The sequence below is a fragment of the Protopterus annectens genome, chromosome 8.part0 (genome assembly GCF_019279795.1).
Source record: "Protopterus annectens isolate FY-2018-M chromosome 8.part0, PAN1.0, whole genome shotgun sequence".
Taxonomy (NCBI): domain Eukaryota; kingdom Metazoa; phylum Chordata; order Ceratodontiformes; family Protopteridae; genus Protopterus; species Protopterus annectens.
Genome location: NC_056741.1, coordinates 1,632,517,456 through 1,632,536,178, shown reverse-complemented (window position 1 = coordinate 1,632,536,178; position 18,723 = coordinate 1,632,517,456).

The window sequence follows — 18,723 nt, the reverse complement described above, 5'->3', positions numbered from 1 at the left end:
AAAATGTATCTAATTTGTCCATGAACAAAAGGCGATTTGCTTGGCAGAAACTTTTACATGTAGTATACTTCAGGGGGTAGTTGTATTTGTTATGATAAAAGATAATAGTGCATTGTTTAGACTTCACCAAACAGGATGAAACGTACAGCCGAATTCCCATATATAACACTGGTGAAGTCAAGAAAATTTGTTCCCTGTAGTGGGGCAGTGTATGCCATTGATCTAGGTAATGAGAATTGGCATTCACAAAATGTAGGCAACACTATGAGTACTTATTTGTAATATAGGTTTACCAGCTGATAAACAGGTATGTAAATTCACCTAGAAGCAGTGTACTGGATATAATGGGTATCTCTTCCAAGTAATTTAAGTATAAACAACACTAAAAGGAGACATAGACGAGGAACTATAATTTGCAAGGATATGTTAGCTGATTTTTCTTATGGTGACCAAGACCTGAAGAAGCCAAAGTACATATCATGTGGGATCTGGTACGAGATGACTGAAGTACAGATTCATTCGAAGAAGTAAATTCAGCTTCCAGTGGGCCTGAATGAATACTTAACCACAGAACCCAGGTATAAATGGATTGTTATCAATACACTGAAACCAAGTTGCAGTAAAATAGTGTTGTGAAAGTGCTTGAGGATAAGAAGGGTCCTCTCTTTGTCATGTTTGGCAAGGATAGACTATGTGACTAATTGCAGCATTGTCAATAAACAAGACTTTACCAAGGGAGGCTTTGGGATCCTTATAGCTGCAGCCTTGCAGCACTGATGAGTCTTTGTGGAGCAGGGTAAGAATACTAATGTGGTTGTAGCAATGTGCATAGATGGTTCAGGCTTGTGAGGGAGCTGTCTCGGAGCCTTCCTTAAGGATTTTTTTATCAACCTCAGCATATATAGGTTTACTGTTAGAAAAGTTGTGTACTGTAAGTAGGATTCTTCTGGATACTCGAAGATAGTGAGACATTGCTATACAATCTGAATAAATATTTGTGTCTCTCTCAAAAGTTATTTGTTAAGGGTATTGGGGTATCAGTAAGTATAAGGCAGTTTTTACACTGCTCCAAGGTACCAAGTGCAAGCAAGCTAACCATACAAGGAGCTGCAGCAGACTGAAAAGCCATGATGCAGAGATAGATGAAGGCCTGTATAACAGTAATTTAATAGCCAAGGTTGATTTAATTTAAAACTATATATATATATAGAGAGAGAGAGAGAGAGACATAAATAAACAGAGAAATTGAAAATGAGCATGAATTAGGTCTCAGGAAGGTTAGCTTTGTGCGCAATGACAGTGATGAGTCAGTTACAGTAAAAACATGTGAGTACTAACACAGATCTGGCTAGTAATAATAAAGGTACAAGAAAGAGCAAACAATAGACATGGCCGGGAAAAGATGATTAAAAGCTTCCTTGCCTCCATCAGCAAACACAATCCCAACTGAGATCCACAGAGGCAGGTCCTGTTTTCTCCTCAGGTATATCTCAAGTTCCAGACGTCATAAAGAGATGATTGTAGCTTTCCTTTCTCTAGGCCTTGCCTCATCTAGAATTGCATAGAGCTTTGCAGCCATGCAGAACTGTGATAAGTGGTGCTACTGTTTTCAATATAAAGCAGAGGATTGCTCACTAAAGCAGCAATAGGCTCATAAACAAACTTGTTCAGGAATGGCTCATAGCAGAAACAGCCACGATAAAATGGCTAATGTTCCTATTCTCACTAACAGCCATCAGCAAAGACAACTAAAATTCAGATCCGGTAAAGAAGATCCCGAGTGTTGTCAACTGATGTGTTTCTACGGCCCTAGATGTTAAAAGGGGATAATGTTGTTCTCCTTCCTCCTGTACTTGTCTAGTGCTGTGCAAGATTGCACAGCATTACTGAGCAGCTCATAAGAAAAGACATGATATTTTTTTTTTGGGGGGGGGGTCTTACATGCCTAAAGAGAACACCAATAATATACTCTAATGCTCGTCAACATGAACAGAAGAGATTAAGACTGGAATGGGCCATTACATAAGCAGTGGGCAGCTTATGAACCACTGAGTTAAAGAGCACAACAAGGACAGACAAGGTTGGCAGAGAAAAATCCATGATAGTGACAGAGTAGCAGTAACCAAGCCATACCTCTCGCTCTCAGTGCAAGAAATCTGGGCAAAGCCAGACATAATGGGAGAACACAGGCCCAAAATAGGGACAAATTTTAAATATTGCTCCTATTAACACAGTAACTAGCTAGAATTACAGAACCATAAAACTTACAGCACACACTGGCAGTTCTCATAAAGATACAACATTAAATTGTACTCTGTGCTTCACTCAGACTGATTATTAGACAACAAACTACTGGTAAACACATACACAAAAAGTCAATGATCTCTTGCATTTGGCAAAACTATCCATGATTCCCTAAAACTGAGACATACTTTATAATTATCCAGCAGTACTAAGATGTAATTAAAATATTTACTACCTGATGTCTAGCTATACTCACAAATAAACTCCAGTCATCATACTGAGGTTATGACATGCAAAATAAACTACTATTCTAGTTGAAGAAAATTAGAAGTTATGTACTCACCATAACGTTCCATCTGAGTAGGTGTATTCATTTGTCTGCAACCTGTGGGTTATGGATCCGATATCGGATCCGAACCGGCATGGTTTTCCAGCTATGGATCCAAGCTCTCAGCTCCTCCCCTCACCCATAATGCCCTGCTCTACCCTCATGACCTCAGATCGAGTTTGCCAAAGCAACAATACCCTAAAAAGGGTAACAAAGAATATGCAGGAAACTGAAAGGCCAGGGGGATAGGAGGGCGGGATGGTTGCAGACAAATGAATACACCTACTCAGATGGAACGTTATGGTGAGTACATAACTTCTAAATCTGAAGTAGGATATTCATTTGTCTGCAACCTGTGGGACAGAGTCCCCAGCTACCTGAATCTTGGGCGCCATCATGGAAGGATATTCGAGCACCTGAGCCAAAGGATGCTCTACCCCTAGATGCAAGATCCAACTTATAGTGGGAAATAAACGTATGAGATGAAGCCCACGTGGCTGCTGCACAAATATCATCTAGAGGAATCCTAGCCTTGAAGGCTGCCGAGGTAGATACTGACCGGGTTGAATGGGCATGAACACCCTCCGGTGCGGCCTTCCTGAAGCTTGATAAGCCAATAAAATGCACTGTGAAATCCAGCGGGACAGAGAAACTTTAGAGATTGGCTTGCCCAAATTGAATTTTGCAAAGGAAATAAACAGCTGGTCGGATTGCCTATGACCAGCTGTCCTGTTCAGATAAAATCTAAGTTGCCTGTGAACATCTAGTGAATGTAGCTTATATTCACCTTTGTTTTCATATTTAGGGAAGAAAACAGGGAGGTTAATGGATTGATTGATGTTTGCTTCAGAAGCGATTTTAGGAAGAAAGGACGGGTTGGTCCTGAGGGAGACACGGTCCGGATGAAATACCAAGTAAGGAGGTTTAGCTGATAAAGCTTGAAGTTCAGAAACTCTCTTGGCTGATGTAATGGCTACCAAAAGGCTGTCTTGTAGGACAAGAATTTGAGATCCACCGTAGCCGCTGGCTCGAAAGGAGGAGCGGTCAAGGCCTGTAGGACTAAAGAAAGGTCCCAAGGAGGAACTGCTTGTTTTATAGGGGGCCTGAGAAGAAAAGTACCTTTAAGAAATATTTTACACAATTTGGCTGACATAAGAGGATTAGAGTCATGGCCAATGTGATAGTGAGAAATTGCCGCCAGTTGAACTTTGACTGTGGAACTGCTGGCACCATCATTAAAGAGAGTGGTTAGAAAGTCAAGCACTAAAGGGAGAGGAACCGTGAAGGGATTCAGGCCTTGCCGCTCCGCCCACACAGAGAAACGTTTCCATTTGCTTGGTAAACCTTTCTAGTGGATGGTTTATGAGCCGCCACCAAAATAGCCTTTACAGGTGAAGAAATACCGGGAGTCCTTATCAAGAGTGGAACTGGAGCAGCCAAGCGGTCAGCTTCAGGTTGTCCAGGTTCGGAGGAGGAATGCAGGATGGATGGGATATCAGATCCGGGATGGGATCTAGAATCCAAGGAGGATTCACTGAGTGAGACCTTAGGAAGGGGAACCAGATCTGTCGAGGCCAGAATGGAGCAATGAGAATCATTCTGCAACCCACCCGAGAGGCTTTCTGAAGAACTTGCAGCATCAGAGGCAAGGGTGGATAGGCATACAGAAGACCGGGTGGCCAAGCATGCACCAGAGCGTCTCTTGGGGTACCTCCGGGAGGAGGTATTAGAGCGAAAAACTGTCGCACTTGGTGTTTGAGGGAGAAGCAAAAGATCGCATGAAGGGGTTCCCCACCGTGCGAATATGCGTTCCGCTACTTGACAATTGAGAGACCACTCGTAAGGGGTCAGAATGGTGCGACTGAGCTTGTCCGCTAGGATGTTGGACCGACCGGAATGTGCGTTGCTATTAGAAAGCGATTGGTGGAGATTGCCCATTCCCAAACTCTCATGGCCTCTCGACAAAGAGGGTAAGACCTTGTTCCCCTTGCTTGTTGATGTACCAGACAACAGACATGTTGTCGATTGAATCGCAATTGTTCCCAAGGGAAGAAAGTCCTGAAGTGCTAGCAACGCTAAGAGCACTGCTCTCATCTCTAGAACATTGATATGCAGTAAGGTCTCTGAATCGTTCCACGTGCCTTGGACTGTCCGGCCCAAAGTGCCCCCACCCGAGGCGGAGGCGTCCGTGGTCACCGTGGCGAGAGGGGAGAAGCACAAAATGGGCGGCCTTTGTGGAGATCCGGGAGTGGAGCCACCACAAGAGGGACCGCTTGCAAGCCTTGCTGATCGCTATGGGATGATGCATGGGGAGAGCAAGGTATGACCACTGTACTAAGAGCGTCCACTGTAGAATGCGCATATTGAGCCTGGCAAGAGGAAGAAGTGCTATAGCCGAAGCCATGGACCCTAGAGCCCTCAGGACCAACTCCGCTGGAACAGAACTTGAATGGAGAATGGCCCGCACCTGGAGCTGCAGATTTAGAACTCTGTCCGCAGTGAGGAAGGCTCGTAAACTCCTTGTGTCTAGCCTGGCCCCTATAAAATCTAAGAGCTGTGTGGGCGCCAGGTTGGACTTTTTTGTATTTATTGTGATGCCCAGAAAGGAGCAAGATGGAGAAAGGAGTCTCGCCAATAGAAGTAGATGCCTTGTTGGGGCGGTAAGAAGCCAGTCGTCCAGGTAGGGAAAGACCTGCACCCCTGAAGCCTCAGGTGGGCCGCTACCACTGCTAGTACTTTGGTGAACACCCTGGGGGCTGTGGTGAGACCAAAGGGAAGGACCCGAACTGGTAGTGACTGGCTCCCAGCCGGAAGCGGAGAAACCTCCTGGAGCGCCTGTCCATCAGGATGTGGTAGTACGCGTCCTTGAGATCTATCGAGCACATCCAGTGATTTTCTCCCAGAAGGGGGAGAATAGATTGCAGAGTGACCATTCGAATTTTTCTTTGGGGACTGCCAGATTCAAGAGAGAGAGGTCTAGGATTGGTCTTAGTTCCCCGTCTTTTTGGCACTAAAAGAATCTGGAGTAGAACCCTGATCCGATCTGGTCTGGGGGAACGGGCTGGATGGCTCCTTTCTTTAGCAGATGGCCAATTTCTGCCAAAGCGGCCTCCCGTTGACCGGGTGGGACGTCTGGGAGGGACTTCAACTTTGGAAGGTGAAGGAAAGGAATGCGATATCCCTGGATATGATTTGGAGAACCCAGCGGTCCGATGTTATGGACTCCCATGCCGCTAGGTGCCCCGAACGTCCCCGACTGCCTCCAGAGTAGAGCAGTCGGGCAACCCTCAGGGTTGCTGCGGGCCGTTCAGAGAAAGGTTCCTGGACCCGAAGTTTCTGGGAGCCCCTCTGCCTCTAGGGCGGCGTCCTCCCTGTCCTCCTCTGCCACGGAAGGACTGGTTGTCCGGAGCAGGCTGGGACTGCTGCGACTTCGGAACCACATCTTCTTCTGACCCTTTTGGTTCCTAGAATAGGGCCTCTGGGGTGCAGAGAAGCGGATTCCGACGGCAGACAGCGTCTTCCGTCCTTCGCTCTGGGTCAACGTCTCGCGAACGGTCTTGCCAAACAGAGCAGAACCATCAAAGGGGGCGTTCGCAAATGACGCTTTGAAGGGCTCAGAAAAATCGCAGTGACGGAGCCAGGCCTGACGTCTAGTGACCAGTCCTGTCCCCGCAGCTCTAGCGGCGCCCTCCGTTGCATGGGAGAGTAGCCGCATAGAAGTATTTGTAACTGACCTAAGAGTGGCCATACGGGTGGAGTGCAGAACTCTGTCCTCCGAAATGGACTCAGGGGGGGATGCAGCGTATTCCTTAATAAGATCTCGCTGCATCCGAATAACATGTGCCAAATAGTTCAGCGCCCTTACCGAGAAGGTCGCCGAACTGAACATCCGCTTCCCCAAGCGGTCCATCATCCGAGACTCCTTGCTCGGTGGGTGGACTGAGGGACTCTCCTGAGCCAGTTCCCTCTTTGTGGCCGCCGCCGTCAACATGGCATCTACCGGAGGCCCCTTACTCCAATGGGTCCGGTCGGATGGCGGACTAAGGATCCTATCCGGTCTTTTGGGAATTGGCTCCACGGTGTCCGGTTCCTTCCACGCCCTGGTGGTAATAAGGTCCACCAGGGCGTCCGCAGGGGACACCCAAGAGGTGGACGGGCCCGCTTCAAATGCCTCCAAGAACACGGACTCGTCCGAGGAAGACTTGGGGGCAGACCACCCCCCCCTTATACGGAGCATTTCCATGATGTCTCCAAAGGAGACATCCTCGGGGTGACCGTGGGGAGCCTTCCCTTCCTCCAAGTCCGTGTCTTCTGTGAGAGACTCGGGAGTCAATGTGCCTCCTTTTGACGTATGCTTGCGAGGGACCTCCTCTGGGGGCTGTCAGGGGAGACCCCGCAAGCAGCAATGTGCTCCATAGGAGCCACTGGGGGCACAGAAAGGGGCTGTCCCAGGGGGCGGATGGTGGAAGCCTGGGCCAGTGCAGAGGGAGCGGGACGGAGCCGAACAAGTGCCGGGGTCCGGAGACCCTCAACAGAGCCCTCTCCACTACATCAAAAGACGAAGGTGAGCCGACCTCGACCAAAGGAGCCTCTAATCGGCTCCCCCTCGGATCCGAGAGTGGACCGGAGCCGGCGCCAAGCACTCGGATCCGAAGGGACAGTACGCTCCGACACAGACGGCGCCGAAGGAGCACTGATCCCCCCGGATCCGAGGCTCGGATCCAGGCTCCGAGAGGTCGGGTCCGACGCACTCGAGGGCAGGGTCGGATCCGAAGTACCAAGTACTATCGGCGCCGACCCACCCCCGGCTCCGCAGCTGCTCGGCTCCAGCTGCTCCGAACCCGGATAGCGGGTCGGAGAAGGAGCAATAGGCTTAAAAAAGGGTGTTGAGCTCCCCCCCGGAGGGGGGGGAGGCAAGAGCACTCCCATCTGCATCTGGGCCTGGATGAACCTTCTCATCATCCGGTCCAGATCAGCATCAGAAAGGCTATGAGTAGATCTCGACGAGGCTACCGAGGTAGGCCTGGAGTGCCTCCTCGATAGCCTCGACGGAGATCGGGTCTCCTCCTCCTCAGGACCCGGTGAAAAGCACACAGGGGACCGGAGCCGAGAAGGAGGAGACCGAACCGACAACGGAGCCGGGGGAGAAGCCCGCTTGGCTGGCGGGGCCGAAACAGAGGTCTCGGCCCGCCGCTTGTGGTGCTTCTCCCTCCGGTCCTTTTTAGCAGCATCCCTCTCCTCTCCAGAAGCGGGAGGTTGAGTCCCAGGAGCAGGAGGGGGTGCCACAGGGGGAACAACTGTAGCCACAGTAGTCCCCGAAGGAGCGGAGGCCGGAGCCGAGTCTGGCGGTAAAAGACCCGCCAAGACAAGCTTGGACCTCCGCTCCCTCAGTGCCCTGGGGTTGAACCCTGCACATATGGAACAGCCAGATGTGAGGTGTTCAACCCCGAGACACTTAACACACCGAGTGTGGCCATCAGCCGGTGAGAGCTTATGGCCACACTCGGAGCATTTTGAAAAGATAGATTTAGGCTGATCAGCCATAATCTACAAGCTACCAAAGTAACTTAAAAGAAAAAGACACACAGGCCTACACACACACTCTACGCAACAGCGAGGGGAGGGAAAAAAAATTAATTAATTTAACTCAAACTAAAACTATTAATGAGGGAAACCTAAACTTTCACACAAAAATACACAAAAAATTTAAAACTTTCTGTTTTAACAGGTAAATATACTAGCACTTAGCTGAGAGCAAAGAACCCAAATCCAGTCACCAGCGCGGCAAACGAGATCTGAGGTCATGAGGGTAGAGCAGGGCATTATGGGTGAGGGGAGGAGCTGAGAGCTTGGATCCATAGCTGGAAAACCATGCCGGTTCGGATCCGATATCGGATCCATAACCCACAGGTTGCAGACAAATGAATATCCTACTTCAGATTACCCTGTTTCTTCTCCCCAGAAGGGAGAACAGCAGTTGGGAAATGTGTTATTCGAAGCCAACTATAATATGGTTACACGATAAAAGCGGTAGCAGAAAAGAAGAAACCACCTCAAACAATATTTGCTGGTTCATCCCTCTTGTACTAGAAAGGGAACAAACACTACTTTCCCATACTTGCTAAGGTTAAGTGGCAACCCATAAAACAAAGCTCCAGTCTATTACTTCGGGCATAATACTTAAACGGCTTCGCATTCTTGCTTTATCACCAAATCAAAAGTTACAATTGTCAGATTTCTACATCCCAATGCCCCCTCATTACTAAACCCTTACAAGAAACTACAAACAAAATGGCATAGACTATATATATATATATATAGATCTACTTTGATATAACACAAATCTATAATCACAAATGTTATTTTTGCGAGACAAAAATAATGAAGCTAAAATTCCCAAACCATGTACTTTTTCTTAGGGCAAGTAAACACTTGCCCATCATGGGGAAATATCCCCTTCTCCCCAGTGTAGTACAATCCCGGAGTTGGTATATATTGTTGGGGGGGGGGTGTAGCCCCCACCTAGGTGGGTTTCAGATGTGGTTTGTGTAATTCTGGACAAGTGTTTACTTGCCCTGGGAAAAAGTACATGGTTCTGGATTTTTTAGTTTAGTTATTTTCATCTCGCAAAAATACCTTTCGTGATTATGGGGTTTTGTTATATCAAAGGAGACTTATACGTGTGTGTGTGTGTGTGTGTGTGTGTGTGTGTGTGTATATATATATATATATATATATATATATATATATATATTACACACACGCACACACATATATACACATACACACATACACACACACACACACACACACACACACACACACACAGCTTCTGCCTTCTACCCATAATGCCCCGCTCCCCCACACTACCTCAGATTGAGTCTGCCCCAAGTATAAAAGCCAACATTTTATCCTAGATAAAGACCAGTCATCCAAGACCATGAGAGAAATGATCAGGAGCTCAACCTGAAGGAACAAAGGTTCCTCTGAAACTTCTTCCAAGTCTGGTTAATGAAAATGAAGATGGACAATACAGATGGAACATTACAGTAAAACATAACTTCTTTATCTGATGTTGTCATCTTCATTTCCATTAACCTGTAGGACAGAATCCCCAGCTACTGAAAAACCCCGGGTGGCTCTCATGGAAGGATATTCTGGAGTATGGCAGAGCCAAAGGCACTCCTGCTTCTGGACAGTATATCCAACTTATAGTGTGAGGCAAACGTATGAGGATTTGACCAGGTAGCTGCAGCACAAATGTCTTTAGTTGAAACCCTGGACCAGGAGGCTTTAATTCACCAGACCTTGTAGAATGAGTTTAATAGCACCTGGCAAGGGTATGTTTCTGGCCGATTATAAAAAAGAAACACAGTATCTCAACCATCTAGACAGAGTAACCTTCGTAATGGATTTTCCTCTCTTTCCCTCAGCGAAGAATACAAACAACTGCTCAGACTTCCTGAAGAATTTGTTCCTGTCTCAGTAGAAACATAACTGCCTATGTACATCCAGCAGATGAAGGGTGTACTCTCCTTTATTCTGATAATTAGGGAAAAAGATGGGAAGATTATCAGACCGATTAATGTTCCCCTCCCTGGCTACCTTGGGCAAAAAGAACGGATTCATATATAAAGTTACCCTGTATTCTTGAAAGATAAAGAACAGGAATTTAGAGGAAAGAGCTTGAAGTTTGGACCTTCTTTGTGGAGGTGATAGCCACTTGAAAAAGGGTCTTCCAAGACAGAAATGTTAACTCAACTGTAGCCAGGGGACTGAACATATGCTTGCAGAATCATAGTCATGTGCCAAGGAGGGGTAGGTTCTTTGATCAGTAGACGAAGCAAAAAGATACCTCTAAGAAAGGCTTTACAAAGTTTTGATGATGTCTGGGGGGGGGGTATACACCTAAATGAAAACTGGAAACAGTTGCGAGCTGGACCTTGATGGTAGAGTAGCTAGCGTCATCATGGAAGAGGGATGCCAAAAAATCCAAAACAACCGCAATAGGAGTTGTAAAGGGGTCTATCTGCTTCTGCTGAGCCCAAATGGAGAACCTTTTCCATTTACTTTTATAAATCCTGTCGGTTGAAGACCTAAGGGAAGAGATAAGAATCCTTTGGACGGGGGAAGAAAGCATGGGACATCTTGCCGTCACTGAAATTGGAGAAACCATGCAATTAACTTTAAACCCTAAACGTCTGGGTGGGGATGCCCTGACAGGTGGGGAAGAAGGTCCAGAATCAGCTTCAACCTCAATAGTGGGCATATCAGTTGAGACCAGAGAAAGGTGAATCAGATTTATTGAGGACAGAAGTGGGCAACGAGGATTACCTTGCTCGTCAACCTGAGAGCCTTCTGTAAAAACTTGGGAACTAATGGCACAGGAAGGAAGGCATATAGAAGAACATGAGGCCAAGCATGGACTACAGCATCTCTGGGTGACTGTCTCTGAGGGGGGATCAAGGTAAAGTACCTGCTGCATTTGTTATTGAGAGGGGATGCAAACAGATTGCTGCAAGGTTGACCCCATTTCCAGATCATCAGTTTTGCCGCAGATGGATTTAAAGATCACTTGTGAGGCATGACTAACACTCGGCTGATCCTGTCCGCTAAAATGTTGAACTCTCCCAGAATGTGCATTGCTATCAGAAAGCGGTTGGTAGAGATTGCCCACTGCCACACCCTCACTGCTTCCTGACATAAGGGGTAGAACCTGGTTCCTCCCCGTTTGTTGATGTACCATACCACAGTTTGTATCACAATAGCCCCCAGATGTAGAAGGCTGTGAAGATCAGCAACACTACAAGAACCACCCTCATCTCCAGTACACTGATATGTAAGTTGGTCTCCTGGGGCATCCATATGCCTTGAACCGCCTGACCCAGATAATACCCCACAACCCATCTGGGAGGTGTCCGTCGTCACTGTGGCATTTGGGGGAGGAAGGATAAATGACTATCCTTGAGAAACATCTGCATAGTGAAGCCTCCAAAGCAGTGAATCCTTACCTACATGGCAGAGTTTGATGGGGAAACTCAAGGGATTCCTGTGAAGAGACCACTGGACCACTAATGTCCATTACATGATCCACATGTGTAGGAGCGCACTAGGTAGAAGTGTTATACTGGCTGCCACAGAGCTCAGTGCTCTGAGAATCAAGCGGGCCAGAGCAATTGAGATGGCCACAATTTGTCTGACCTGAAGTCATAAATTTGTAATTCTTTCTGTAATTAGAAAGGCTTGTGATACCCTTGTGTCTAAAAGCGCTCCAATAAAATCTATAACCTGAACTGGTTGCAGATGAGATTTCTGAATAGTGATTGTGATTCCTAGAAGAGGGGCCAGATGTAAAAGATAATCCCTGATCTGGATCAGTAGATGCTTGGTTGATGCAATCAGAAGCCAGTTGTCCAGATAAGGAAAAATCTAGAAACCTTGCAGCCTGAAGTGCAGTGCCATCACTGCCAAAAATTTAGTGAACACCCTGGGGGCTATGGTGAGGCCAAACGGGAGTGATATGAATTAGTAATGACTGGCTCCCAGTCTGAAAAGTAGACATTGCCTGGAATGTCTGCCCATCTTTGTGTATTAGTATGCATCCTACAGGTCTACAGAGTACATCCAATTGTTCATCTTCAGAAACGGTAATATGGAGTGAATCGTGACCATCCTGAACTTCATGTGCTTCACTGATTTGTTCAAGGTGATCAAGTCCAGAATCAGCCATAAACCCCTTGTTTTTTGGGGCACTAAAAAGAACCTGCAGTAAACACCAGATCAACTTGATCGGGGGGGGGGGGGGCCTTTTGGATGACTCTTTTGCTTAGTAGTTTTTCTGTTTCTAAAGCTGCATCCTCCCTCTGACTGGGTGGAACATCGGGGAGACAATTTCTTTGTTTGGGAGTTTCTGAAAAGGGAATGTAGTATCCTGTGGATAAGATCCTTAGCACCTAACAATCATTTGTGATGGCCTCTCAGGCTGCTAGGTGCAGGGAGAACTGCCCCCCCCCCCCGACTGCCTCCAGAGGAAGGCAGCTGGGCAACCATTCAGGAGTTCTGGAAGGGTTGATCCAAGAAAGTTTCTCGTGACCCTTGGTTTTGCAGATCCCCTCAGCCGCGTGGGCTGTGTTTTCCACTCTGGTTGTTCCCCCCTCTGCCCTTGGGGGAAAAATCTCGCTGCACATCTTGAAAAATACCCTGTTACTTACAGAACAACATCTTTTTACTCCTGTGCTGGTTCCTAGAAAAGGACCTTTGTGGAGAAGAAAAACAAATCTCAATAGCAGACAGGATCTTTCCATCCTTCTCACTGCAGGAGAGTGTGTCGCAAACTGTAAGCCCATGCAAGGTGGAGCCATCAAAGGGGGAATTGATAAAGAACTGTTTGAAGGGCTCTGTAAAGTCACACAGCCTCATCCAGGCATGGTGCCTTATGGCAATGCCAGAATCAGCTACCCTTGATGTACCCTCCACAACGTGGGATATCAGCCTCATGGACAAATTAGCCAGTGACTGGAAGGTGGCCAATCTGGAAGAAAAGTTCTTCTGTTCCTCTGCAGACATGGACCTAGGGGACGAGCTAGAAAAAGAAGTTATGTCTTACCATAACATTCAATCTGTGTTGTTGATCCTCATTCACTGATCACTGATGGGATGTAGGTTTCGTCCTTGGAGCAGAGTTGGCCTTATACCAAGCTCGCACCAGCCAAAAAACTCTCAAGGAAAACTTTTACCCATAGTACCCTTCTCCCTGTTACCTCAGATCGAGTTTGCCCATTATTAATAAAGCAGAGGCAGTTTCTGCGCAAGTACCCTTACTCAGCACTTGGACCCAAAGTATCCCCCAGGAGCCTTAGGAGGGGGAAGGAGGGTTGGACGTGATGAATGAATGAATGAAAATCAACAACACAGATGGAATGTTACATTAAGACATAACTTGTTTATCTGATGTTGTTAATCTTCATTCATTCATCACTGATGGGACAGAGTTCCAAGCTACCTTGTGTCACTTGGGTGGCCCTTATGGAAGAATATTCCTAAGCACCATTGAGCCAAAAGAAGCTCTTCCTAAGGAGACCAAATCCAATTTGTAATGGGTTATAAAGGTATGAGGATTAGCCCACATTGCTGCTGCACAGATATCATCCAAAGAAGCTCTCGAATGGAACGCCACAGAAGTAGCCATAGATCTAGTGGAGTGAGCTTTGATTTTCTGTGGTATAGGTTTTTTCTCATGATGATAAATGAAAAGTATACAATCTCTGAGCCATTTAGATAGGGTCACCATAGAAACTGACTTTCCCATTTTAGGGCCAGAAAAGGTAATAAATAGCTGATCTGATTTGCGCATTGTTTTTGTCCTATCCGGAAAGAATCTCAACTGTTTGTGTACGTATAATGAATGCAGACAGTACTCTCCTTTATTTGAAAAATTTGGGGAAAAAATTCAAGGTCAAAGTCTGATTAATGGAGAAATCCAAAATTACTTTGGGGAGAAATGAAGGGTTTGTCCAGAGTGATACTCTGTCCTTGTGGAAGATCAAATAGGGGCGTTTTATGCATACAGTGAGGATCTCAGAAATTTTCCTAGCTGATGTGATGGCCACCAGAAAAAGAGACTTTCAGGATAAGAACTTGATATCACAAGTTGCTGCAGGTTCAAAAGGAGGTTGTGTCAAAGATTGCAGGATTAATGTGAGGTTCCATGGTTTTATAGGTTGTTTGATTGGAGGTCTAATGTGAGAGACTCCTTTTAGAAAGGTTTTACATAGACAATGTGAGATCAAAGAAGAATTCCCAAAAACAATATGGAAGTCTGAAGTAGCAGCTAGGTGGACTCATATAGTAGAAACTGCATCACCGTCTTCAAAGAAATTTGACAAATACTCTAGTACTGCAGTAACAGGGACTGAGTACAGATCTAGTTTTCTCTGATTAGACCAAATTGAGAACCTCTTCCATTTGTCAAGATAAAATTTCCTAGTGGATGGTTTGTGGGAGGCCAGAATAATATCAGGTACTGGGGGAGGAAAGGTTGTTCTGCCTGGCGATCAGCGGAAGTGGAGAAACCAAGCTGTTAGCTTGAGACTGGTTAGGTTCAGGTGACTCAACCCACGAGGGTGAGAAAAAAGGTCTGGAGCTGGTTCCAGAATCCATGGTCGGCATAGTAGGTGAGGCCGGAGAAAGGGGAACCATAGTTGTCGAGGCCAGAAAGGAGCTATGAGAATCACTTTGCTTTTGAAACGAAGAGCTTTCCTCAAGACTTGGTGAATCAGAGGAATGGGAGTGTAAGCATATAGAAGTCCCATGGGCCAATTGTGGGTGAGAGTGTCCCTCAGGGACTCCCCCTGCAGGGGAATTAGAGCAAAGTAGTTGCTGCATTTGTGGTTTGATGGAGAGGTGAATAGGTCGCAGCAAGACTGGCCCCAACAGTTCATAATTTTTGTTGTGATGGACAGATTGAGGGACCACTTGTGAGGCATACAAAATACATCTGCTCAGCTTGTCTGCAATTACTTTGGAACCCCCGTGAATATACGTAGCTATCAGAAAGCAGTTGGAAGCTATCGCCCATTGCCAAATTCTCATGGCCTTTTGACATAAGGGATAGGACTTGGTTACTCCTTGTTTGTTGTTATACCAGACTACTGACATGTTGTCTGATTGAATGGCAATTGTCCCAGAAGGAAGGACAGACTGGAATTCTTGCGATGCTAAAAGCACTGCCCTCAGTTCCAGGACACTTACATGCAGATTGGCCTCTATTGTGGACCATGTGCCTTGGATTGTCATTTCCTGAAAAAGCCCCCCCCCACTCTATCAGGGAAGTATCCATGGCCACAGTGCCTCTGGGCTGAGGAGGATGAAAGGGGCGGCTCCAAAGCTCTGTTTCTGGCCTCATCCACCAAAGTAGGTCCTCTTTGCAAATATTGATTATACGAATCTGAAAGGACGAAGGGTGATGATTTGGGTACCACTGAAATAACAGAAGCCACTGAAGGAATCTCATATGAAGTTTTGCAAGAAGCACCATTGGTATAGAAGATGCCATGGAACCTAGGAGCTGGAGGACCTCCCGTGCTGAAACTTTGTTTTCACAGAGAATCACCCAGAGTTGAAGCCTCAGTCTTTGTAATCTGTGGTCTGGGAGAGAGAGAGACTAAATAGGAGCGGGTGTTGAATACTGCTCCTATGAACTCTATGGATTGGGTCAGCGTCACTTTGGATTTCTCCCAATTTGCTGAATTTCCTAGAAGTTTTGCCAGAGAGAGAGAGAGTGTGTATTTCAGGGCCGTTACCAGCAGATGCTTGGTAGGGGCAGTAAGGAGCCAATCGTCTAAATATGGAAACACCTGGAATCCTTGCAGTCTCATGTGAGCTGTTACTACTGTCATGCACTTGGTGACCATTTTGGGGGCTGTAGAGAGTCTGAAAGGTAGAGCACAGAATTGGGAGTGATTGGCTCTCAGGCTGAAGTGAAGCAGCCTCCTGGAGTGCTTGTCCATTTTGATGTGGTAATACGCATCCTGAAGGTCCAATGAGCACATCCGATCACTGTTCCCCAAAAAAGGGAGAATGGACTGACCCGTGACCATCCGGAATTTTGTTTGGGTGACAAATTTGTTTTGAGATCCAAAATCAGTCTCCAGTCTCCTGTCTTTTTTGGCACCAAAAAGAATCTTGAGTAAAATCCCAATCCGCATTGGCCTGGTGGGACTGCTTGGATGACTCTTTTTTGACACAGCTTTTTTATCTCTAGAGCTGCTTCTTCCCTTTGACTAGGTGGAATGTCAGGAATTCATCTGGGTGGCTTTGGGTAAGAATCGAAAGGGATGTGGTAGCCTCTGGTTATTATCTTCTGCACCCAAGAGTTGGTAGTTATTGATTGCCAGGCAGCGTGGTGCAGACAGAAACTGCTTCCAGAAGAGTTATCCCACCCCCCCGCCTCTGGGGGTGAACTCATCACTTGTGTCACAAAAAGGACCCTGAGACTTTTTGTGCCACAACTTTCCACTCTGATTCCTGGAGAAAGAATGCTGCAGGGTGGAAAAGCATACACCTACGGTAGACAGGGTCTTAGCGTCCTTCTCACACCTGGCTAGGGTGTCCTTCACCTTTGGGCCAAACAGGGAAGACACTTCAACTGGAGCGTTCAGGAAGGAAGACTTGAACGGGCCCACAAAATCACAAAGGCGCATCCAGGCGTGGCATCTCATAACTATGCCTGAACCCGCAGCTCTTGCCCCCCCCTTCGGTTTCATGGTATATTAACCTCATGGACGAGTTCGATATGAATTCCAGGACTGCGAGATGCGAGGCAACTTTGTCACTCATCTCGTCAGACACCCATCCTGATAGAGTTCCAGAGAGTTCAGAAATTAAGTCTCTTTGGAACCTGGTAAAATATGCCAAGTATATATATATATATATATATATATATATATATATATATATATATATATATAGTTCAAAGACCATATGGCAAAGGTCGATGAAGCAAAGACTTCCCTAATCTGTCCACTGCTTGAGACTCCCTGTTAGGCGGATGAACAGCCTGGCTCTCTTCAGCGAGCTCCTTCTTCGTGGCCGCCGCCACCACCGTAGCATCTGCTGGCAGACCTTTAGACCAATGTGGGCTCTTCTCGGGGGGGGGGGGGGGTAGAATTTTATCTGGTGTCCGTGGAATTGGGATTGGCTCAAAAGAGTCAGAATTCTTCCAGGTGCACTGCACCACGAGCTGGACTAGTTCGTCTGCAGGCAGGGTCACCCAACAGGTAGATGCACAAGTCTGAAAGGCCTGCAGGAAAACGGACTCCTCCGAGGAAGAGTTTTTGGGCTTCCAGTCACCCCTCTCTTTCAACATTTCAAGGATGTCTCCAAAGGAGACATCTTCAGGGGGGTGACCATGGGGACTCCTCCCCTTTATTGTAATTTGTATCCTCAGAGACTTGGGGAGTCTACGTGCTTCCTCTTGCATGACTTCTTCCATGGCACCTCTTCAGTGGGAACTTCTGAGGAGGACTTGGAAGAAGGGGTACCCTGCAGTAGGGTTTCCTGTGGCTCTCGTGCCCGATGTCCCAAAACAGTGGCTTGTGCCAGCTACAGCTCAGGGGGGAGGGGACGTCTGGGGTTCCGATGTCGGCGGTTTGCTTTCAGAGGCAAGAGCCCTCTCCATCGCCTGGAAAGCAGGCCTGCCTGAAGAAGGTTGGGAGCCTGGAACCGAGAAAGACAACCTTGGAACCGGGGTCACACCATGCTCCGTTGAGCCCGCTCCCAAGAGAGGAGCCTCAAGAAGGATCGGTGTTGACAGGACTCCTGGCACCGTGGACAGAACCATAGACACACTCGGAACCATACTCGGCACCAAAGAGCCCATAGCCCAATCCTGGACCTGAGGAAGACCTGGCTCGGAATGACCCGAAGGCCAAATGGTCAGTTCTGGGGCCACAGTGAGGTCCACTAATGGCACCGAGGATGTGGGTACTGAAAGAGGCATCAGAGTCGAAGGCTTTGAAACCTACAAAGAGGTCAAAGGAGGAGAGTAGGATGGAGTCTGTGGAAAAACACTCCCAAGTCCGACAGGTGGTTGGGCCTTAGAGGGTGTAGGAATCCCCCTGGCTGTCAGCAGTTGGCCCACAAGGTGCACCACATCAAGTTCAGAAAGGCTCCTGGTGGATCTAGTGGATATCCCTGATGGGGACTCTGGCTGTTCAAGGAAGGGGCTATATATCAGCCCCAGAAAGGGATCCACTGATGAGGACTATTGGGTCCATGTTGTGGTGTCCAATGGCACTACTGTCTCGAGTTTGGAGACGGGGAGTAATGCAGCATCTATTGCAGTCACGAGTACCATAGATAGGCTTGGTGCTGTAATGACACTCAGTACTGAAGTGGGTGTGGAGGTGGCCATTGGAATCTCAGCTATGAATGGAGCCAGTCATGGGTATAGGAGGCATGCTCAGTGCTGTGGCACACGGTACCGAACAGGGTGAGGCAATTTGTAACTTGGGTATAGATGGTGCCGTAGACATTATTGGTGCCGAAACAGGCGCCGATAACATAAAGACAGTTGATGGAACTGAGGTCAGTGCCGTAGAGACTGGTTTAGGCTCTGATGAAACTTTAGGCATTTTTGGTTTAGGAGGCTT